A 24,847-nucleotide genomic window follows, 5' to 3' on the forward strand; every position below is an offset into this window, starting at 1 on the left:
GTCTGTATGTGTCCCTAGGTCTGAAGTGGGTCTCTTGTAGACAGCATATATATAGGTCTTGTTTTTGTAACCAGCAAGCCTGTGTCTTTTGGTTGGAGCATTTAATCCATTAATGATTAAGGTAGTTATCGATATGTACATTCCTATGACCATTTTCTTAATTGTTTTCAGTTTGTTTTTGTAGGTTCTTTTCTTATCTTGTGTTTCCCATTAGAGAAGTTCCTTTAGCATTTGTTGTAGAGCTGGTTTGGTGGTTCTGAATTCTCTTAGCTTTTGCTTTTCTGTAAAGCTTTTGATTTCTCTATCGAATCTAAATGAGATCCTTGCTGGGTAGACTAATCTTGGTTGTAGTTTCTTCCCTTTCATCACTTTAAGTATATTATGCCACTCTGTTCTGGCTTGTAAAGTTTCTTCTGAGAAATCAGCTGTTAACCTTACGGGAGTTCCCTTGTATGTTATTTGTCATTTTTCCCTTGCTGCTTTCAATAATTTTTCTTTAAGTTTTGCCAATTTGATTACTGTGTGTCTCAGCGTGTTTTTCCTGCGGTTTTCCTGTATGGGACTCACTTCACTTCCTGGACTTGGGTGGCTATTTCCTTTCCCATGTTAGGGAAGTTTTTGACTATTATCTCTTCACATATTTTCTCAGGTCCTTTCTCTCTCTCTTCTACTTCTGGGACCCCTATAATGCAAATGTTGTTCCGTTTAATGTTGTCCCAGAGGTCTCTTAGGCTGTCTTCATTTCTTTTCATTCTTTTTTCTTTATTCTGTTCCACAGCAGTGAATTCCACCATTCTGTCTTCCAGGTCACTTATCTGTTCTTCTGCCTCTTATTCTGCTATTTATTCCTTCTAGTGTATTTTCCATTTCAGTCATTGTATTGTTCATCTCTGTTTGTTTGTTCTTTAATTCTTCTAGATCTTTGTTAAACATTTCTTGCATCTTCTCGATCCTTGCCTCCATTCTTTTTCTGAGGTCCTGATTCATCTTCACTATCATTATTATGAATTCTTTTTCTGGAAGGTTGCCTATCTCTACTTCATTTAGCTGTTTTTCTGGGGTCTTATTTTGTTCCTTCGTCTGGTATATAGCCCTCTGGCTTTTCATCTTGTCTGCCTTTCTGTGAATGTGGTTTTTGTTCCACAGGCTGCAGGATTGTAGTTCTTCTTGCTTGTGTTGGAGTGTCTCCTGCATAGGTGGGAGGTGGCTGTGGCTCACCGTGGGGACAAGGACCCTGGCAGCAGAAATTCTGGGAAGTACTCCTTGGCATGAGCCCTCCTAGAGTCCAAGGAATACCTTATCTTATTTGATAACTGCAAAAATGCTTAATGTGTTTCCCATTTCAGAAACAAATGGCAGATATGGGTTCAACATACGAATTTAGAATCCATACCTAGCAATAACTGCAAAACCTGGTTCTTATCATTACTCTGATGTACCATCCAGTTATTAGTATAATTATTGCCTTGGAAATGTATAACAGGTTCATCATTGTTTGAAATTACATTTCTAGGATGTAATAATTTTATAGTAAGAGTTTAATAGGAAGCTTTACATTTACGTTTGGAAATGGTTTCTTGTCTAACTTGAATATAGGCCAATAGACAAGGGCCAGTTGTATGTTTGGTTTAAGACTACTTCCCCTAAATAGTCCTACTTCCCCCAAAATGTTCAAAATTGATTATAAAATAATTTAGTAAGATATAAGATTTCATAGACTTTGGGTAATAAAGAATTTGGCTGGCCTTTGTCCCTGGTTCTTAGGAGGTGACCTCTAAACCCTTGAGATTTCCTGAGTAATAGACTTTCTTTGTTAATAATAATGGTTTTAGAAATAGTTTATGTTAACAAGATGATTCAGGATGGGGGCCAGTCATGCCAGAAAAACAAATCATGTGGTTGGAGGGTTGGGGCTTTGAGCCACATGATACCAGCCCAATCTCCAGGCATGGGAGGGTTGTTGAAGATTTAATTCAACCTTGGGGTTAATGATCCATTGAATCATGCCTACATAATGGAACCCCAGTAAAAATTCTAGACACTGAAGCTCAGGTGAACTTCCTTGGTTGCTAATACATTGTCTGTCATACATCCATGTGCCAGGAGGGTAATGTGTCCCGATCCCATGGGGAGAGGACAATGTAATTAGCTTCATGTTTGGCATCCTCCCAGATCTCACCCAAGGCAGCTTCCTCTTTGACTGATTCTGACTTATATCCCTTTGCTGTAATAAAACTATAATCCTTACTATAGCACTTTTCTGAGTTCCATGAGTCATTTTATTGAATTACTGAAACTGAGGGGGTAGTGGAAACACCCAAATCTTTAGCCAACCAGAGGGTATCCTGGGGACTCCTGAGCTTGTGGCTGATATCTGAAGGGAGGGCAGTCTTGTAGAGGACTGTGCCCTTAACCTGTAAAGTTTGGCTCAACTCTTGGTAGTTGGTGTCAGAAGTCATTGCAGCTTGCATTCTTACCTGTATCCAAATATTGAAACCTCTTTTAGTAGAAATAATTCCTGAATAAATTTTGATGCTTTTTAATGTAAGAAAGCACTTTTCCTTTGTTACAAGGAGATAGTACTTTAACAGTGACAGATTCGTTCACATGATTCATTTTGCGAGATAACTGGATTGTCACGGTCCCCTTGAGAAGACACAAAATGAGAGCAATCCAGCTATATCTCAAATATCTAAGGACTTTACTTTGAATCTTCAAATGAATATAAAATTAAAAGTCTGATAAGAGGAAATTGAAACTCATGATCATTTCTATAGGAAGGTGAAAAAATAGATTGCCATGTTTCCATCGAGAAAGAACAAAATGTATAAGATATCTGTGTGTCTCTAAGATAGATTTGAATTTAGTTTCTGAAACAATTTAAAATTTAAAGGCAATAACATGAAGCAACCACTCCTGGCCATTCCTAAATAATTGTAAAAATAAACCCGAACACACAATTCTCTTAATCTGGAAGATGTTCTTGCATATTTTATTAAATGGATCCAAGAGATTTAAAGAATTATATGCCTTATTAATGCTTTCTTTAAGACTAGTTACAACTACAACCAGAAAAAAATAATCCCATTTATTCTTCACTTAATCACATCATTGAATCATTCCTTTAAAGAAAGAGGAATATTTGAAACTACTTTCTTGCTGCTGTTTGCATGGTAATGTCATGATTTTTAAACATTACAATTTTATCTACATGACTTCATTGGACAAATCAAAGGGTATATAGACTTTTTATTATTTTTGGAAGTAGCTCTAGATCATAGGTTCCAGGTGATGGAGCCATGGCATAGGTAACCCTGATGAATCCTTGAGGTGTCTCAGTTCTGGATGGGATTGTGTTGGAAGAGGCTTAGTTCAACAACAAAAGGTAATTTTAAAAGCATTTTATTTCTTACTGGAAATTAAGAAAGATCCAATTTAAAACCTACACTAGCACTTTTAAACCCCTCCCCCTCCATTTCTCAATCTTCTTGTACACAAGAGGAGCCTCAGAGCTTTTTACCCGTGAGAACACCAAAAGGTCTACAACACCAGGCTTCTAGCTATCTTTCCCTCTCCTCCAGCCCTGTAACCCTCTTCTTGATCTCTTAATAATGAAGACCAGTCTGACCTCCTACCCTACTTTCTTCATGAAAATGCTTTCACTTTAAGAAAGGAGATAAGCAAAAAGACTGGGAAATGAGATTTGAGTTTTCAGGATGCTCTTTTTCAGATTATTGTAGTAGGAGTAGACCTGACTCAATCACAGTGATGGTTTCTTCCTCTACATCTTGTCTTTGGTGGAGGACAGAGGAAGATCATCCCATCTGTTCTAATGTACCCATTCACTTTGCAAAGTCTACGTGAAGACATCTAATATTCTAAATTACATTATATACAAGAGTAATACTCAATTGAGCCAACAGATTGCTAATCTAATGATAAATGCACTACTTGAAAGAACTATATATTTAAGAAGGTTTTTATGATATACTCAACTCATACATTGTCACGATCACTGACAAGCATCCAGCTCAAGGAAGACCACTTTATTAGACATGCCACTGACATTATTTCTTCTTAAGTATTGAAATAAGCACCTACATGGCCAGCTGAGTAGCTTGCCTGCTGCTTGTTTTTGCTTAGTTATTTTATGGGATGAAGCTATCAAATGAGAACATTTTGACAGGAAGATGTCCCTCAGTATGAAAGTAAATGACTCAGGTTTGCCTTATATATATATATATATATATATATATATATATATATATATATATATATGTATCACAGCAGTTTTTTACAGCAAGGGATATGGATGGCACATTTCAAAATATTTTCCCATTGTCATTAGTCCTTTAATTAGATGCAATTGAATTCAACAACTGGAATGCTGGCTGGTTGACTCAATGATCATTGTTTGTTGCTTTTTTATCCCACCTAAGTAAACCACCTCCTCACCCACTGTCAGTACATTCTGTATATTCCTCCCAGGAGATAGAAAATGTTGTTCTTTTGTATTTCTGCTTGTTCTCCATTGAATCATTGTTTTAACAAAACTTAACTAGATTTCAACTCTATGAAGATTTTAGTTAGAAGGTTTCTGTTTTATCTTCACTAACATTAACCTTTTCGGTAATTAGTATATGGTTCATTACAAAAAAGGCTTTGTTTGATTGCTGCACACTTTTTATTGTTTTTGTTGATTTTTATATTCAGTGCACTTAAAAGGAACTTTATTATCCTGGTGTTCTCAGTTACCTGGTGAATTAGCATGCAGTTTTTTTACTAACGATTGCTGGTATCTTCTGTAATGCAGTCATTAGAATGTATTCTCTGCTACTTAATTGGTTAGAAATCATATTTCTGGTTATTTTACAGTCTAAAGATTACATTTTAATGTAACTTGCAATGTTGTTTTTCTGTTTTGTCCTTTTTTTAGTGGGTGAAATTACTAGATATAAGCTGTTCTACCATGAGGAAAAAGCTGTTCTTAAACTCTGAGACAGCTGGTAAATGAACTTGTGAAATTTCAGGGGAATCAAAAATATCATTGTCATACAATAGGGCTGAGTAAAAGAAAAATTCTTAAGGTTAGGTTATGGGACTGGGTTGCCCAAAATACAGAAAAGACCCATTTATCTGATATTCACAAAACGAGTGCAGAACTTTTGATGCTGTACTGTATATAGATAATTGGTGTTTGAAAAAATAACCTTAAAGCAATTCAGATATTTCAGGAAATAGCAAATAAAGACTCAATTATATTTCATGAGAATTTTAGGGATTCGATTTTATTATGCTCAATTATTTAAATTATACGTTGTGTTTACATATACATATACAATATATTTTATCAATATATTAATTATTGAATAATGAGAAGATTGCATCTTAGTCACTTGTGACAAATTAGTTTGCTATGATGAATGTCTGTAATCTAAAGGAGTCTGAAATCAATCTGTGTTCTACTGAATTTTATGCTATAGCAGATGATATCTCCTGTGAGTTCCAGTTTATTATACACTCACACTATGATAACTATAACAATCACTACTATTACTATGTATTTTAAATTCTGATGAATATGAACTGAACTCATTAAAATAGTAGAAGACTCTCTGACTTTGCATTAATTGGTTCTTAGAATATAAATTTGCCGGAGTTACAATATACATCCATATTCATTGTTTTCTCTACTGTTATTATGTTATCTATCTCTGGTCCTTTCTGATGGCTAGCTGGTGTTAAGTATTGACTTAATTAGTTCATACTATGCAATCATAAGCTGCTGAAATCAGCAAGCTATATAGGAGAGACCAGCATCTTCAGACTTCTCTGACTACTGTTTTCAAAATGTTTGCAAGTTTCTTCTTTTGCCTACCTACCACCCTGGTGTAACAAGATAGGATTCCAAGCTTATATATATTTATGTGTGTGTATATGTATGTATGTGTACCTTTGAGTATTTTTCTGGGGGGATCCTCAGTATTTTAAAAAATATTTTTCTGTTGTGTAACTAGTCTTAAAACACAAGCACATTTTAAGAAATCTAATGAATAAATGATAAATAGCGTATCACTCAGTAAAAAGTATCTTCCTTTTTACTGGAAGAACTGACATGTTAAACAGATGCAGGCAGCAAAAAAAATTATTATTCATTTAACAGTTTTACCCTGAGTGACAAGCATTTTGTGCTGATGCAATTAGATAAACACACAGAAAGAAAGATTACATATTCTGTTACACTTCTCTCAAAATTTTAGGAGGTTTAGCTGTATTTGACAAAACTGAACTTGATTGATATTAAAAAAAAAATAACACACCCGCCTTTACCAGAAAATAGTAATATCATCCAGTTTTCTTTATGATGAAAACCATGAAGACTAAAAGTAATCAGATCGTTGTGTGATGGTCCTAATGAACAGGAGCTCGATAAATGTGTGTTGAGTGAATGAGCACGCCTGCAGCCACTAGTCTAGTTCAGGCTTTAATAGCATCCAAAAGGGACCAAACTCACATGCCCCAGACTTCATTATGTCCTTCTCTGAGGAAGGGAGTCTTTACTGTGGCTAATTTAATTAGTATATCATATTACTCTCTTGTAATTTTAGGATCTATACTGATTTGGCCAGGGAGTGAAATAAGTCCATTTTAGCTTGAGCCATGAGAAAAAGAATTTTCTAAGTCAATTTATAGTGTACCTCATCCTTTAAAGGGAGCTCAGGAATTCTGCCTTCCTGCATCCCCTCACTCCAGCCCTTTTGCTACCCCTAAGAGAAGTCCAAGACCATGATTGTGCTTCATTAAGTGCGTATACTTTCCCAGAGGTTGAGGATGGCTCCTATTCACTCAACCCAACCATAGATACAAACTCCACTTGAACGAGGAGGTGTCACAGGATAAGTGAACAAGTCTGCTTTGGTTAGAAGCTAGCACAAGCTTACTTGGTATAGTGAAAAGACTGTCTTCATGGTCCAGTCTAAATTATATTGGGTTTGAGAGCCCAAATTCTAGATGTAAACTAGATGTTATTTTAATTTGGAGACTTCACGGGAAGGCAGGATTATTGGACTAAGTCAAGATTTCAATATTCTTGGGCCCCTTGGTCAAATAGCATTCTAATTTCACCTTAAATTCACCATCATTCTCTATAATAACATACCCAGGGAGACATTTAACTACTTGAAAAATACTGTTTTAAACACAAAATAGCACCTATTTCTACATGGTATCTGATAATAATAGCTAATATTCATGTAGTACTTACTATGTGTCAAGCATCATAATAAGTGTTTTGTATGGAATACCTTATTTAACCCTTAGAACACCATGTAAAGTAAACATTATTATCCCTATTTTCTACTTAAGCCAGAAATCTTGTGCTACCCTTGAATACTCACTTTTCCTCATCCTACATCCAGTTCATCCCTATGTCCTTTTATGTCCAATAGATTTCTTGGCTTCAGTCTCTTTGTTTCACCTTTGTTAGACCATCATGATCTTATACTCACATTATTGGAATAGGCTTCTCACTGGGTCTCCTAACTTTAATGCTTTCTCTTCTCTGGTCCATTCTATACTACAGCAAAAATGGTCTTACAATGTAAATGAAATCATGTGAATACTTTGCTTAAATTCCTCCTGTGGCTTCCCATAATAATGAAGTAAAATCACATTCTGTACCAGAGGCTACAGTTCTTGCATTCTTTGTCACCTGTTCATGTCTCCACTTCTACTCTGTTCCCATCTCATCATCTTCTTGTCACACTGGTCGTCTTCCAGTTCTCTGAATAGGCTAAGCACATTTCCACTTCCTGGTCTCAGCATAAGATCTCCCATCTGAATGGAATATGCTCCTCCTTGTCATGTGTCTAATTCCCTTTATCCTTTCAAGTCTCAGTCTTAAACATTACCTCCCCACAGAAACCTGCTCTGACTAAACTACCTAGAGTAAGTTTCCCCATTTTCGCTTTTGATCTTAGTCCCTCCTTTATTCTTTTCATAACGTAAATTACCATGTCAAGTCATTTTATTCATGTGCTTACTTGTCTTTTGGGGGGAGTGGACTGTGTCTTCCCTTAGAATATGTATTTCGAAAGAGTAGGTACTATCACTGTCTTCTCCATTATTGTGCTCTCAGCAAAAGCTAGCAGAGAATAGATGGTGTTAGCTAAATAATGTTTGAATGAAGGAAAGTGAGTTGCTCCCAGAACTTGAATTTTTTATGGATGTGATATTTAAAACAGGAATTTGTGAGGATGAACATTAAGTTATTGAATTTACTTTTTAACAAATAGTAACATAACATTAAAAACTTTATTTGCATATATGTTTAGATCTATATATGCATATATATAATATATATATATATATATATATATAGCTATATTCTTTTTATTAATGAGAGTTATGTTCTATAAACCTGCTGGGAACAGTGAATTAGCAAATGCTGAACCATTGCTCCCAGGGGAATTACAAGGTTAGGTTCCTGAGAGCCTTCTGTTCAAAACACTTTCAAATCAGCCATACATAGCCTTGTTTTAGTGTGTTTCTGTTTAAGAACACCTCATTTAATATGTATTATTGCTTTATTAACGTTGAACTCATGGCATCGCTGTTGTAACTTTTGGCTGAACAAAGCTTATCTAACACATGTATTTTCTCCATAAGGCACATCACAGCTTTCTTGTGCTTAGGAACCCTAGACATCACTTCAACACTATGCTTGGGGACAAGTTTAAACAGCAAAATCATTAATAAAAAACATAAAAATGCAAAGAATGTCGCACTAAATGGACTGTGAAAAGGGTGTGTTTACAGTATGAAAGCTGAAACAGGAAGTCAGAGCATCACCTTGTTTGACCTCAGTGAGAATGTGCCCATTGGGTGATTCAGATTTTTCTTTGCTCTGTGCATGTCAGTGCATTTTAGCAAGCAGGCAAATTCATAAATATGGAGTCCGTGAATAATGAGGATAGACTGTGTGATGGGGGAGGGGAGCTACTATAAGGATAATTCTTTTTTTTTGAATTTTATTTTATTTTTTTAAAAAGCAGTTTCTTATTAGTCATCCATTTTATACACATCAGTGTATACATGTCAATCCCAATTGCCCAGTCATCACACCACCACCCCCACTGCTGCCACTTTTCCCATTTGGTGTCCATACATTTGTTTTCTACATCTGTGTCTCAATTTCTGCCCTAAAAACTGATTCATCTGTACCATTTTTCTAGGTTCTGCAAACATGCGTTAATATACAATATTTATTTTTATCTTTCTGACGTACTTCACTCTGTATGACATTCTCTAGATCCATCCACGTCTCAACAAATGACCCAATTTGGTTCCTTTTCATGGCTGAGTAATATTCCATTGTATATATGTACCACCTCTTCTTCTTTTTTTTTTTTTTTGCAGTACGCGGGCCTCTCACCGTTGTGGCCTCTCCCTTTGCGGAGCACAGGCTCTGGACGTGCAGGCTCAGCGGCCATGGCTCACGGGCCCAGCTGCTCCGTGGCATGTGGGATCTTCCTGGACCGGGGCACGAACCCGTGTCCCCTGCCTCGGCAGGCGGACTCTCAACCACTGTGCCACCAGGGAAGCCCTACCACATCTTCTTTATCCATTCATCTGTTGATGGGAATTTAGCTTGCTTCTATGACCTAGATATTGTAAATAGTGCTGTGGTGAACATTGGGGTGCATGTGCTTTTTGAATTATAGTTTTCTCTGGATATATGCCCAGTAGTGGGATTGCTGGGTCATATGGTAATTCTATTTTTAGTTTTTTAAGGAACCTCCAATACTGTTCTCCATAGTAGCTGTATCAATTTACATTCCCACCAACAGTGCAAGAGGGTTCCCTTTTCTCCACTCCACCTCCAGCATTTGTTGTTTGTAGATTTTCTGATGATGCCAGTTCTAATTGGTGTAAGGTGATACCTCATTGTAGTTTTGATTTGCATTTCTCTAACAATTAGTGATGTTGAGCAGCTTTTCACGTGCTTGTTGGCCATCTGCCTGTCTTCTTTGGAGAAATGCCTATTTAGGTCTTTTGTCCATTTTTGGATTGGGTTGTTTGTTTTTTTAATATTGAGCTGCATGAGCTGTGTATATATTTTAGAGATTAATCCTTTGTCCGTTGATTCATTTGCAACTATTTTATCCCATTCTGAGGGCTGTCTTGTCGTCTTGTTTATGGTTTTCCTTGCTGTGTGCAAAAGCTTTAAAGTTTCATTAGGTCCCATCTGTTTATTTTTGTTTTTATTTCCATTTCTCTAGGAGATGGGTCAAAAAGGATCTTGCTGTGATTTATGTCAAAGAGTGTTCTTCCTATGTTTTCCTCTAAGAGTTTTATACTGTTGGGTCTTACGTTTAGGTGTCTAATCCATTTTGAGTTTATTTTTGTGTATGATGTTAGGGAGAGTTCTAATTTCATTCTTTTTTTTTTTTTTTGCGTTACGCGGGCCTCTCACTGTTGTGGCCTCTCCCATTGCAGAGCACAGGCTCCGGACGCGCAGGCTCAGCGGCCATGGCTCACGGGCCCAGCCGCTCCGCCGCATGTGGGATCTTCCCGGACCGGGGCATGAACCCACGTCCCCTGCATCGGCAGGCGGATTCTCAACCACTGCGCCACCAGGGAAGCCCTAATTCTTTTATATGTAGCTTTCCAGTTTTCCAAGCACCACTTATTAGAGTGACTGTCTTTTCTCCATTGTATATCGTTGCCTCCTTTGTCATAGATTAGTTGACCATAGGTGCATGGGTTTACCACTGGGCTTTCTATCTTGTTCCATTGATCTACATTTCCTGTTTTTGTGGCACTACCATATTGTCTTTATTACTGTAGCTTTGTAGTATAGTCTGAAGTCAGGGAGTCTGATTCCTCCAGCTCTGTTTTTTTTCCCTCAAGACTGCTTTGGCTATTCGGCGTCTTTTGTGTCTCCATACAAATTTGAATATTTTTTGTTCTAGTTCTGTAAAAAAATGCAATGGGTAATTTGATAGAGATTGCATTGAATCCGTAGATTGCTTTGGGTAGTACAGTCATTTTCACAGTATTGATTCTTCCAATCCAAGAACATGGTATATCTCTCCATCTGTTGGTACCATCTTTAATTTCTTTCATCAGTGTCTTATAGTTTTCTGCATACAGGTCTTTTGTCTCCTTAGACAGGTTTATTCCTAGGTATTTTATTCTTTTTGTTACAATGGTAAATGGGAGTGTTTCCTTAATTTCTCTTTCAGATTTTTCATTGTTAGTGTATAGGAATGCAAGAGATTTCTATGCATTAATTTTGTATCCTGCAACTTTGCCAAATTCATTGATTACCTCAAGTAGTTTTCTGGTGGCATCTTTAGGATTCTCTATGTATAGTATCATGTCATCTGTGAACAGTGACAGTTTTACTTCTTCTTTTCCAATTTGTATGCCTTTTATTTCTTTTTCTTGTCTGATTGCTGTGGCTAGGACTTTCAAAACTATGTTGAATCATAGTGATGAGAGTGAACATCCTTGTCTTGTTCCAGATCTTAGAGGAAATGCTTTCAGTTTTTCACAATTGAGAATGATGTTTGCTGTGGGTTTGTCATATATGGCCTTTATTATGTTGAGGTAGGTTCCCTCTATGCCCACTTTCTGGAGAGATTTTTATCATAAATGGGTATTGAATTTTGTCAGACGCTTTTTCTGCATCTATTGAGATGATCGTATGGTTTTTATTCTTCATTTTGTTAATACGGTGTATCACATTGATTGATTTGCATATATTGAATAATCCTTATATCCCTGGGATAAACCCCACTTGATCATGGTGTATGATCCTTTTAATGGGTTGTTGGATTCTGTTTGATAGTATTTTCTTGAGGATTTTTGCATCTACATTCATCAGTGCAATTGGTCTGTAATTTTCTTTTTTTGTAGTATCTTTGTCTAATTTTGGTATCAGGGTGATGGTGGCCTCTTAGAATGAGTTTGGGAGTGTTCCTTTCTCTGCAATTTTTTGGAAGAGCTTGAGAAGGATGGGTTTTAGCTCTTCTCTCAATGTTTGATAGAATTCACCTGTGAAGCCATCTGGTCCTGGACTTTTGTTTGTTGGAAGATTTTTAATCAAGTTTCAATTTCATTACTTGTGATTGGTCTGTTCATATTTTCTATTTCTTCTGGTTCAGTCTTGGAAAGTTATACCTTTCTAAGAATTTGTCCATTTCTTCCAGGTTGTCCATTTTATTGGCATAGAGTTTCTTGTAGTAGTCTCTTAGGATGCTTTGTATTTTTGCAGTGTCTGTTATAACTTCTCCTTTTTCATTTCTAAATTTATTGATTTGAGTCCTCTCCCTCTTTTTCTTGATGAGTCTGGCTAATGGTTTATCAATTTTGTTTATCTTCTCAAAGAACCAGCTTTTAGTTTTATTCATCTTTGCTATTTTCTTTGTTCTAGTTCATTTATTTCTGCTCTGATCTTTAGGATTTCTTTCCTTCTGCTAACTTTAGGTTTTGTTTTTTCTTCTTTCTCTAGTTCCTTTAGGTGTAAGGTTAGATTGTTTATTTGAGAGTTTTCTTATTTCTTGAGGTAGGCTTGTATAGCTCTAAACCTCCCTGTTAGAACTGCTTTTGCTGCATTCCATAGGTTTTGGATCATCGTGTTTTCATTGTCATTTGTCTCTAGGTATTTTTTTACTTCCTCTGATTTCTTCAGTGAAGTCTTGGTTATTTAGTAATGTATTGTTTAGCTTCCATGTGTTTGTGTTTTTTATGTTTTTCTCCCTGTAATTGATTTGTAATCTCATAGTGTTGTGGTCAGAAAAGATACTTGATATGATTTCAATTTTCTTAAATTTCCTGAGCCTTGATTTGTGACCCAAGATGTGATCTATCCTGGAGAATGTTCCATGTGGACTTGAGAAGAAAGTGTAATCTGCTGTTTTTGGATGGAATGTCCTATAAATATCAATTAAATCTATCTGGTCTGTTGTATCCTTTACACCGTGTGTTTCTTTATTAATTTTCTGTCTGGATGATCTGTCCTTTGGGGTAAGTGAGGTTTTAAAGTCCCCTACTGTTATTGTGTTACTGTCAATTTCCTCTTTTATAGCTGTTAGCAGTTGCTTTATGTATTGATGTGCTCCTGTGTTGGGTGCATATATATTTATAATCGTTATATCTTCTTCTTGGGTTGATCCCTTGATCATTATGTAGTGTTCTTCCTTGTCTCTTGTAACATTATTTTAAAATCTGTCTTATCTGATATGAGTATTGCTACTCCAGCTTTCTTTTGATTTCCATTAGCATGGAATATCTTTTTCCATCCCCCTCACTTTATGTCTGTATATGTCCCTAGGTCTGAAGTGTGTTTTTTATAGACAGCATATATATGTTTCTTGTTTTTGTATCCATTCAGCAAGGCTGTGCCTTTTGGTTGGAGCATTTAATCCATTCACGTTTAAGGTAATATCGATATGTATGTTCCTATTACCATTTTCTTAATTGTTTTCAGTTTGATTTTGTAGGTCCTTTTCTTCTCTTGTTTCCCACTTAGAGAAGTTCCTTTAGCTTTTGTTGTAGAGCTGGTTTGGTGGTGATGAATTCTCTTAGCTTTTGCTTGTCTGTGAAGTTTTTGATTTCTCCATCGAATCTGAATGAGATCCTTTCTGGGTAGAGTAATCTTGGTTGTAGGTTTTTCCCTTTCATCACTTTAAGTATATCATGCCACTCTTTTCTGGCTTGTAGAGTTTCTGCGGAGAAATCAGCTGTTAACCTTATTGGAGTTCCCTTGTATGTTGTCATTTTTCCCTTGCTGCTTTTAATAATTTTTCTTTGTCTTTAATTTTTGCCAATTTGATTGCTATGTTTCTTGGAGTGTTTCTCTTTGGTTTTATCCTGTATGGGACTCACTGCGCTTCCTGGACTCGGGTGGCTATTTCCTCTCCCATGTTAGGGAAGTTTTCGGCTATAATCTCTTCAAATATATTCTCAGGTCCTTTCTCTCTCTCTTCTCTTTCTGGGACCCTTATAATGCTAATGTTGTTGTGTTTAATGTTGTCCCAGAGGTCTTTTATGCTGTCTTCATTTCTTTTCATTCTTTTTTCTTTATTCTGTTCCACAGCAGTGAATTCCAGCATTCTGTCTTCCAGGTCACTTGTCCGTTCTTCTGCCTCAGTTATTCTGCTATTGATTCCTTCTAGTGTATTTTCCATTTCAGTCATTGTATTGTTCATCTCTGTTTGTTTGTTTTTTAATTCTTCTAGATCTTTGTTAAACATTTCTTGCATCTTCTTGATCCTGCCTCCATTCTTTTTCTGAGGTCCTGCATCATCTTCACTATCATTATTCTGAATTCTTTTTCTGGAAGGTTGCCTATCTCCACTTCATTTAGCTGTTTTTCTGGGATCTTATCTTGTTCCTTCATCTGGTACATAGCCCTCTGGCTTTTCATCTTGTCTGTCTTTCTGTGAATGTGGTTTTTGTTCCACAGTCTACAGGACTGTAGTTCTTCTTGCTTCTGCTGTCTGCCCTCTGGTGGATGAGGCTATCTTAGAAGCTTGTGCAAGTTTCCTGATGGGAGGGACTGTTGGTGGGTAGAGCTCAGCATCATTCTTAAAAATAAAGCTTAAAAGTTAAATGAACTTTGTTTACATAAAGGTCACATCATATTTTCCTTATTTTTCTCATCTGATCATGAACCCATAAAAGCATCATCCTTTGAGGATAGAAGAAGCATTGCTCTACGTGAGGCTAGCCAGCAACTCATTCTCCCATCAGACTTATTCAAGTGTAACAAAAATGTATTTTAGTAGTCTTCTTGGTAAATATTGATAAATACATAGTGATTTAAAGAGACTGTCATATTTTGAAAGGATAAAACAATACAGGACTGGAGTTCTAAAATCTAGCATATTCCTTTATCATATTTTGTCCTTGACTTTGAGATAAGAATGACCACATCCCTTGACTGAGTGAATACACCAAATAGAGACCTTTTTTGCTGTCATAACCACAGTGTAGCCTTTTTCTTTTTACTTATTACAAAAGTAGTACATGTTTACCCAAGAGAATTTTGAACCTATAGGTAAGCAGAAAAAGAAAGAAAGGAAGGAAGAAAGAAATAAAGAAAGGACGGAAGGAAGAAGGAAGGAAGGAAGGAAGAAAGAAAAAGAAAAAAAAGGAAAAAACCCAGTTTAAATACATACATTATGGGCTTCCCTGGTGGTGCGGTGGTTAAGAATCCACCTACCAATGCAGGGGAAACGGGTTCAAGCCCTAGTCCGGGAAGATCCCACATGCTACGGAGCAGCTAAGCCTGTGTGCCACAAGTATTGAGCCTGCACTCTAGAGCCCGTGAGCCCCAAGTATTGAAGCCCACCTGCCTAGAGACTGTGCTCCACAAGAAGAGAAGCCACCACAATGAGAAGCCTGTGCACTACAACGAAGCCAGCCCCCGCTCACTGCAACTAGAGAAAGCCCACATGAAGAAGACCCAGTGCAGCCAAAAATAAAAGAAATAAATACATACATACAGAGAGACATATGTACATCACCCCTTTCTAGCATGCAGAAATCATCACTGTTCATTTTTCTGGGCATGTCTCTGTAATCATTTTCCCAAGCCTCCACATGCTGGTTTTTCCCCCCTTTAACCATATGTCACTAAAGTCTGTCTATGTTAGACTGAACCTTTGTAACATTTCCCTTTGTTCTAGGTAATTCTTTGAGGATATCACATTGTCTTCTCTTTTCCGTGAGTTCAGGAGCAGGAACACTTCCTTTTCTTCAAGTCTTCACTGTAGGTGAACTCACTGTTCTCTGTCAGATCTGACAGCCCATTTGCTGGGGTGCAGTATTGGGGCACTGACAAGGAGGTATCAGTCTAGAACACCATTATCAGATAGACTCCTGAAAAAATCATAGTGTCATGTTCAAGAGGAAAATGGTATGTAGTTTTTCCTTAGAGCTAGAGCTCTGACAGTCAGTTTGTTTCTTCAACTTGTATTTGTTTTCAGTTTACCTCTTTGTGGTGATAGATCTGAGACACAGCTTATGTGCACACCTCTGAATAGCTGGAAAAAAGACTAGCTTTAGATAGTTGAGACAAGTAATTTGTTCTCAGAAGCCAGGCCCAAACACCAACAAGCTACCAATAAAGATTTCAAGAAAAGTGAGTCAGATTTAATACAATTCCTGATCTAGATGATTGAATACTTTCTAATCTCAAAATATGAAATTCCTTTAGGGAAAGCATATAATACTCATATGAGTTAAGGTATTTTTTTGTGTATCTATATCTGCTGTAACACATTTTTAGAAAGTATGAGGAAGACAAACCTGCAATTTTATATTCTATTAGTCTGTCCCTTCAGCCTCAGTGACAATTTTAGAGAAGTTGATAACTGAGCCAGAAGTAAGCTCTTGCACTCAAGAGCTTATTTGATGATACTAGCTTCAGGTAAGTCTTATTTTGATATGTCTAATAAGGATGTACACACTGAAATGCATTCTTGAAGCCTGCTGGAGTTACTGGTTACACATCAGGAATACATTTAAACTAATTCATGAGATTCTTGTCAAATCAGTGGTCTGGAACTTTACATGATAAAAGAATAAATGATGATTGATTAGCAAGCATCACATTTAAATATAGAGCCTCCCCTAAAAGCCCTTCTGTTATATTGTATGGACATGCTGCCTTGCTGAAATAGCATATTAATTTGCCCGCAATCATGATGTCTCACTCACAGTTAACATAGAGAGGTTTGTTTACTCTTGTGCTATTCACCAATTTGAGCCCAGGTGAACCAATTTATTTATGCTTCATCTACTTTTACTTCTGACAGCCACTATTCATCATCTTGCAAAATATGAAAAGGTGGGTAAACTCCCTGTTGGTGCCATCATATATATGATGCTGGAGATAGTTGCATTTTATAAAATATTTTCATAACCATTATTTAATAAAGTTAATAATCGTATGGAGTAGTAGATTCATATACTGTTTTGGTCACTTTACATAATGAAAATTGAAGTTCAGAAGAATTCAATGACATGTTGAAGCTATCATAACTTGTGAGTTTTAAGTCCAGATATTACTTCTACATTCGTGTATTCCCTCTGAATTATATTTCATTTGTTTCCTGTGGTTTAAGGGACTAAAGAAAAACAAAAAATTAAATTTTGAAAAACCAGAAAATCTTACCAAGCAACCAAAATCTATGTTCTTGAGGATAAAATAATTATTAATGTGAGATATGAAAGATGTCATGGAAACCATTATTTTGAGCCAAATCCTAAAATAAACAAAAACACTCTAAGTTTATCTATACTATTATAGCAAAAAAAGCAAGGATACCTATTACTAAAATGTCTTTTACACTACAGTAATTGTAAATATGCTATAAAATAATGAATTCCATCCAGTTAAAATATAGAACCATTCAGTTAATTATCAAAGTGATTCACGGAGTTTAGAACTGGTTAAGCTAGTAATTAGAAAAACCTGAATAACACAGATAAGGTCTGCATGAAATAAAAAGGGTAGTAACAGATAAAAGAAACAGATAAAAGAGAGCTTAGATTAGTAGGAGCGAGAGAAAGAGATAAAAGAGAGGTTAAATTAGCAGTTTTCAGTCTCCTTCTGAGAACTTTATCTGAAGGGATGCTGCTAGATTCCCAACAAAAATTTCACAATATAGTTATTTCAAATAACTATAATCATTCCAAGTTTACCCATACACACATCTTACATCTTACTGCACATCTGTAATAAGTGTTACAAACTCAAAGCAGCGACATATTTTTCCCACTCCAGGTAGGTTTGGAAGCACAACCCAGTATCTTGATATGATGCATGGTCACTTGCCCTTCCCCACTTCAGCAGAGTCCCATGGACAGCTCTTTGATTGTGAAGAACTTCATCCCCTTCTAAAGAGGCATGCTTGAAGACCTTCTTGCTGTTTCCCTGAAGATGCAAATCATCCCTTCCCAGTCATGCTCCTTCCTACAGAATCAGCCCTTAAGCCCCACCTACCTCTGTTTGTACCCTGTGACCTTATGCCGGCTCAGGGCCATCACCAATTAAACCTGAGCCAATCAGATTTAATTAAGATTTTTTTTTTTTTTTTTTTTTTTTTTTTTTTTTTGCGGTACGCGGGCCTCTCCCGTTGTGGAGCACAGGCTCCGTACGCACAGGCTCAGCGGCCGCGGCTCACGGGCCCAGCTGCTCCACGGCATGTGGGATGTTCCCGGACCAGGGCACGAACCCGCGTCCCCTGCATCGGCAGGCGGACTCTCAATCACTGCGCCACCAGGGAAGCCCAAATTAAGAATTTGAATGAGATGGCATCTAACTCACTGTGGTGTACTAGCTTGTAAAGTTGATTATGTAGAGGTGGGAAAGCTTTTTTCATTTTTCTACTTTGCAAGCACTGCAGCAGAGAAAGCTAGACAGCAGTAAGAAGCTGGAGAGGAAAGCAAAGATTGAATATCACTTTGACCAGAGACAAGAAGAGAGGAAATTCTCAACTTTCCATTCCCAGTTTCCGTGTTGGGACTTTCTGCCTTGGCGTTCCTTTCTATTCAGTAAGGTATCGCTGTATTATTTGGATAAGGAATGCTTCAGCCTGCATAAGTGAGCTTCTGTTTTTCCAATTAAATGCTCCCTGATTATGGCAACCATGCCCTGATTCAAAAGTAACAGCAACTCTGTGCGAAGGGACATCTCCAAACGGCACCACTGCCTGAGACAGGGTTTTAGCTGAATTCAAGTCAGGTACCTCCTCTCTACCAGGACAAAATCACATAGTTCACTCAGACTGATACTGTTTCAGCAGGGCTTGTTGAGCAACACTGGTGTGTGTCTTTTACTACTTGAAAAATTACAGAATTTTCAACCTGGAAAGGAGCCTTAATGATCAAATTCAGCATCCTGGTTTTGTAAGTGAGACAACTGAGAAGCAGAGAGGTTAATTCTGTCATTCAGGGCTCAGGAACTCTTGGCCCAAATTTCTTCTATTGATCTCTCCCCTCAGGACCAGTCTGTTGATAAAGGGGTCTTTTGAGTTTTCTCTGCTTGTAAAAAATGGAGAGGTTCTGCTGCCCATAAAACCTCAAGCTAACTTTATGTATCCAGCTAGAATCATATTATCATCATATAACAAAAAGTCAGAAGTAACAGTGGCTTAAACACGTGACCGTGTATGGCATTTATCTCGCCTAAAATCAGTATGGGGGGTGTACAGTCCTCCAAATGTAGTGACTCCATGGCTGCCAGGGACCCACCTTCCATCTTTATTTCTACTCTTCCATTCTTGGTATCTAAATTCCATCCTCAAATTCACCTCAGTAGTCCAATATGGTGTTGGAGCACCATCCATCAAATCTGCATTCCAGGAAGCAGAGTGTAGGAAAGAGGAAGGGGCCCAAGTGGCACATCCTAGCTGTCTTCTCCACCTAATAGGTTTTGTTTATGTATAACTGGTCATAGCTCAGTTAAATGGCCGCTTTAGGACCAAGGAAGCTGAGAAATGCATTATTTTAGCTAGGCACATTGCCACCTCCATAATTGGAGGTCTCTTACAAAGAAAGAAAGCGTAAATGGATGTTGGTACAGCAACTAGAAATCTATGCCATACCTTCCTAGAATTTTTGTCACCAGTCCTTCCTTAGAAGATACCTTTAGTGGGTATCTCAGACTATCGCCCAAATTAGATGGCATCTTAAAACTGCAAGAGCCAAAGGAATCCTCCCTGAGTACTCTCCTTGTGCTACAGGAGCTCCTTAATGTTGTCTGAACCTCTGTCTAGTTCAGTCTCCACTCACTACGAGCTGACTCCTTTTATCCTCTCCTGTCAGGGATTTTGCTGCAGCACATATTGACACCAGCAATACTGAAATATGTTCTATCTACTGTTAAAAAACTTTTGTGTGTCATTATAGAATCCTGAATAGGAGAAAGAGGCTCCTAAGTCAGTGGGAAAGCAGTCTGCACACGTCATCAAAAGATCATCTGTAAAATGGCAGATAATAATGGTATTAACCTCATCGGATCTTTATGATGATCAAATGAGTTAATACATGTGCAAAGCACTTAGGACACTTTGTTATGAAGCAAAATAAGTGGGCTTTGAGTGTTTGTTATTACTGATCATCATCATTATTATGATTATTACCATATGGCTTTTTTACATACTGAGAAATATTTTGTGGGAAGCTAGGAAGAAGATGTCTTTGTCCCAAGAACTGAAATTGCTCCCAGGAGAATCACTAATGGATCTAGATGACAAGGAAGAGACATTATGTTCGGGAAGCCACTGCTCAAATGGCTACTCTAGTACAAGGTTTGTCAAGTTGCTTAGTTGGTAAAGTTGTCCCTTGCAGTGTGAGTGTTGGGGGAATATTATTTCCGTGAGGGGAGTTTCACATCCCTGGGCATCCTTCCAGCCAAGGATGGGGATGAGGTGGGCTTGAGGGGGCTTAGAAGAGAACCAATACTCCAAACCAAGTGGGGGACATGCTAAACTTGCCTTCCTCACAACTTTGCATCAGCCCGTTCCTGGCAAATTGGGTTCTAGACATCTCTGGGCGAAGATTTTGCCAACTCACAATTGGGTTTCTTAACAATAACCTACTTACACATTTGTGGGTTGCATGGAAATTTAATGTTGTTCTAAATTAAGTAGAGAAGAGAACAAGAATGTGTTAATTATACGCAACGATGAACCAAGTGTAAAAGCTAGAGTCTTTAAGTTTATTCTTCGAAGCATATTCCGAATTTGTTTTTTAAAAAAATGAAAGCAAGGAAATGATGAAACCACTTAATGCCTGAAAAACCTGGATCACTGTTAGAACTGTACTATGAACACTGTTAACTTAGTCATTATGGAGAGGCTGATGTGCCCTCAATAGTGACTCTAATTAAAGTCTGATTTGGAAGTCTTCTTAACCCTGATATGGCTCTAAGAGAGTGTGAGAAGATCCCCAGGATTAACATTTAGAAAGAAGCAGAGTGACTTTCTGTAGCCTGAGTACATCACTTCCAACGCACAGTGAGAATTAGAGACAAGGGCAGGAACAAAAGGTATAAGGAAAAAGAGGATCTTCCGTGAAAAAGAGACATATAATTCTATCAAAATGGTTTATGCTGACATGTCACAAAGGCCTATTCACCTGGCAGTCACTCTTTGCAACAGGTCTAGGAGAGAGAAATTGCAAAGCTTACATGGATTGAAATTCACTTCAGGCACCTCTTTGGCTTTTCTTTATCCGTAGTTCACTTAGAAGTGTGCAAAAATAAATCTTTGAATATGATGTTCCCTTCCCCATTGTTGGTTAAATCACAAACTGTTTCATGTGAGGAATACTAACACTAAGCACTTTTTATTTGAAGAGGAAGGAGGCAAAGATTATCAAGGAACATCTCCAAAGAACATGGTATTGGAATTCAGGAAATTAGTTTGCCTTTTCCACAACTGCCTTCCCTCTAACGACAGGGTGACTCTCTCTCCTGCTTCCTCAAAGGCGATTCAGATTCCCCCGTGAAAAATGAGAATCACTCTTATCACTTATCTATTTGAGTCAAATAAAGGTTCAATATATAGTAATTGTATGTTTCTTTTGTATTGCAAATGAACAGCATCTGCTGAATTTGCAAAGTTGCAGTACAGTCTGGAATATAGGAATATAGATCTATAGATATGGTATGCTTTATAATCTTTTGATTATCAAAGTCTAGTATTAATGGTTGGTCATTTCCTAGGTAGTCATCAAGCTTTTACCTGATCAGAAAAGATAACTTAGGGAGTGGGGGCTGGAGAGTTAAATAGTAGCTCTCAATCTTGCACGTGGAGAGAGAAAGACCTGAGGAGATACAGATGGTATCAACAAACTGCATTTGGATTCTGAAACATGATTGAAGACATCGAGATGAAGCCTCTTTCCAAAAGGAGGGGGGCATTCCATGAGGGGAGGAGCAGGGAAGCTTGCTGGCCTGCAATCTGACTGGGGAGGAAGAAGGAAAACAACACTCAGATGAATCTATGAACTTCTATAGAAGGAGCAAGTATCACCTGAGGGGAAGAGGAAGTTGTGCGAGGGCACTGATGACTCACCCGGGTTAAGAATGGAACAGGTGGGGACTTCCCTGGTGGCGCAGTAGTTAAGAATCCACCTGCCAGTGCAGGGAACACAGGTTTGAGCCCTGGTCCGGGAAGATCCCACACGATACAGAGCAACTAAGCCTGTGCGCCACAACTACTGAGCCTGTGCTCTAGAGCCCGCGAGCCACAACTACTGAGCCCACGTGCCACAACTACTGAGCCCGTGTGCCTAGAGCCTGTGCTCCGCAACAAGAGAAGCCACCGCAATGAGAAGCCCTCACACTGCAACGAAGAGTAGTGCCCGCTCACTGCAACTAGAGAAAGCCCACGCACAGCAACGAAGACCCAAAGCAGCCAAAACTAAATAAATTTATATATATTTTTTAAAAAAGAATGGAACAGTTGGCCTGAAAAGACACCTAGAATATCCACTACCTGCTTACCAGTCACAGAAACGGGGTAATGTTAAAAAGAAAAGGGTATTTGAGACCAAAAAGCAGGACAATGTGACTCTGTGGTCATGGCAGGATACTTTCTGTCTGACCTTGGTTGTCAGTTGAGACTCTGACTGGAGGCTTAAGGCCCTGGGGCCTCGCTTTGCAAGGCAGCTTTTCTTGGAAGCTGGATCCTATCCAGTTTCCTCTTGACACAGGCTGAGGGCCCATTTAAATCCTTAAAAAAAAAAAAAAACTCTAAAAATTGCTTTATTATTTTTATGTGCTATTACAAATGCCTATTGTAGGGGGTTCAAGGGAGTTGGAGGCTGATCAATGTAAAATATATACCACGGGAGGCCTTAACATACAGGGCTATGATGGGGGAAGTTCTTCACAGCTTGAGACATCCAGAGGCTTAAGGCGAGGGGACCACCATCCAGAATGGGAGGAGAGCAAAGAGACTCCAGGGGGGAGAGGAAGTTAGAGGCGGGCTTCCACCTCGAGACACTGTTGCTCAGCAATAGCAGGGGTGGGGTATCTGTGTTCAGAAAGCTCCAAAGGGCCATACAGCTTGGGGAGTTATAACCAGAAAGCTCTATCTTATCTGTGGGTTACAGCTGTCCAGTGAGGGTGCACAGGGTATGCAGAGCAGACAGGCTTTAAATAGCTAAAAATCTGCTTGCTTGGGATATTTTAAAAACAACTGGGTGTGTCAAAATTTGAGTTTGGTGCTGGTGGACTTTTGAGCTAATGTGTCAACAAAGAAATAAACTACCTAGTCTATACACAGAGGCCATCTTTGGTTCATGTATACAACACCTGTGATAAATGTTTAATATAAATTATTCAAACAATACAACAAATAAAAAGAAGAAAGTAAACACAACTCCATATCCTTCAACCAATAAATAAGTACTGTTAACATTTTGATCTTTATTTACATTCTGTCTCTTTCTCTCTCTCACACACACACACACTCACACACACTACAATATAAACAATTTTATGTAAATAGAATCACATTTAGCATCAAGCTACTAATCTCTAACTGTTTTGATTCAACAGTACTACCTTAGACATAAGCATAGATCCATATCATAATTTTTATTTTTGCATACAATTTTATTGTGTGTATGTTCATACTATAATTTACCTTTAAAAATCCCTATCAGTGTATATTTCAGTTTAATATAATAACTAGTACAGTTCTTCAATTACCATTTTGTGTATTGTTTTCTAATTTCTATAAATTCATAGAAGTGGAATTACTAAATCAAGGTGTATGAACATTTAACATTCTTAATACCAATTGCCATATTGCCTTCCAAATTTTTATTAATTAACTTACGAGTGTAAGTTAATTAATGTATAATTAATTATACATTCATGTATATTCATGAATTTTAGATTGTTAGGAGGGACTGTCAGGAAGGTTAAAATACAAAATGAATTGAGATGTGTGAAAGTTGCTATGGGTGAAACTGCATTCCTAAAATTGTATTTGGAACAAAAAGGTGATCATAGAAGGGATACATCCACTGTCCCTTCACTGTTAGCAGATGATCCACCTTGAACTTCTCAGAGAAAGCAGAGGCAACAGGAGTAAAGTCTTCCAGCCTTCAGTTTCTACCTGCAATCTTATTTCCATTCAGTGTCACCTGCCATGTTCAAGGAAGAGTTATCTCTACTACTTTCTGAAGTTCTTGGTCTCACAGTATTTCATAAATGTGTCACTCTCACTCTCTCCATCAAATACTTTAAACCTAGAAACTTGTTCAAAGCATCTTCGCTCTAAAAGTAGTACCCTTGACCGTGCCTTCCCTTCAAGTCTTTGCCTGAAGCAAGAGAAAAGTGTGGTATGTCCCAAGCATATGAAAGTGCATATGAAAATACCCAATATGCATTCCAAGCCTAAGGAAGCATTTCTGGGATTATTAAAAAACCCTTGTCATACTTTTATTATATACAGCAGACTCACGATCAATTCCAAGAGATAATTTATAATCCTCCCTTAACCAGTTAGAATGTAGTGCATAGAATTCTTTCTCATGTGGAATAAGCTCCATCTTTGGCCTCCTATCTAGTCCTTCCTCTTTCAGCTTTTGGAGAGTAACTTGTTTCCCTTTTGCTTGGCAAGGGAACAAATACGACTCTGGTTTTGTTCCCATGGTCCTTGTCTTATTCTTTGGCTCTGCCTTCCTCCATTTCCTTGCAACACTCAAGAGTGGTCTACAGATCCTGCCTCTATTTTCTCCCTTTCCACTTATTTTTCATCTCACTGAAATATGATTTCTGCTTATACCAAACTAACTGATGCTGCTTTTG

The sequence above is a fragment of the Kogia breviceps genome, chromosome 3, assembly GCF_026419965.1.
Source record: "Kogia breviceps isolate mKogBre1 chromosome 3, mKogBre1 haplotype 1, whole genome shotgun sequence".
Taxonomy (NCBI): Eukaryota; Metazoa; Chordata; class Mammalia; order Artiodactyla; family Physeteridae; genus Kogia; species Kogia breviceps.